Below are 900 nucleotides of genomic sequence, written 5' to 3' on the forward strand. Positions count from 1 at the left end.
AACGTCCCTATGTTTTTTCCATCAGGGAACAAAGAAGAGAAGTGTCCAAATCTGGGCCTCTTTGGCTAGCCAATGCCAGGAGCGTGGTTAGGAGCTGCAGGAAGGCATCTCTGCCGGTGTCCGAGTCGCAGCGGCGCCCTGCTGCCTGCTGTCCTTTGCTCATAATGACGGAAAGCTTTGACCCGGCCACATCTCTGCTTCTGGAGGGAAAAGCAAAGCCTTCTCTTAGGGCTATTTCAGCTCCCAGGACCCTTGTGCTGCCCCGGCTCTCCTAGCAGCTGCCCGACGAGCATTTCTGCCTTTCACATCCTCTTCCTCTGCTTACACAGTCTACAGCTAGCATTTTCCTTCTTTTTCTTTCTTTTTTTTTTTTTTTTAATCGCAGAAAGGCCTCCCCGCCTAATCTAATTCCCGCTCCTTTGTCACAAGCAGATGTCACTTTTACATCTGTGCGTCTGCTCAAGCGCCCCGTCTCCTCCAGCCCAGCAGATGTTGCCGCCGCCGAGGCAGCAGCGGCCGGGGGGGAAAAGCAAAGCGCAGATCCCTCTGCTGGCGGCCGCCCGAACGCCACGGCCGCTCCGCCGCCCGGGGAAAGGGACAGAGAAAAACTGGGACATCGCCATCATCATCATCATCTTCATTATTATTACTATTATTATCGTTGTTGTTACTATTATTATTATTGCAAATCCCCCCATCCCAACTGAGCACGCAGCAGCAGACCAGCCAAGAGCGCATCCGGCCGCCTGGCATCCCGAGCTAGCGCGGAGAGGCGCGGAAAGGCGCGGAGAGGGAGGGAGGCCGCCCCGCTGAGCGCAGGGCCCTCTCGGCCGGGGGGACCGCGGAGCAAGGCAGCGCCGGGGCCCGCTTGTTTCCGCGCAGGGCGGCGGAGCCCCGCCT

This window comes from Pygoscelis adeliae, unplaced genomic scaffold (genome assembly GCF_000699105.1).
Source record: "Pygoscelis adeliae isolate BGI_AS28 unplaced genomic scaffold, ASM69910v1 Scaffold59, whole genome shotgun sequence".
NCBI lineage: Eukaryota > Metazoa > Chordata > Aves > Sphenisciformes > Spheniscidae > Pygoscelis > Pygoscelis adeliae.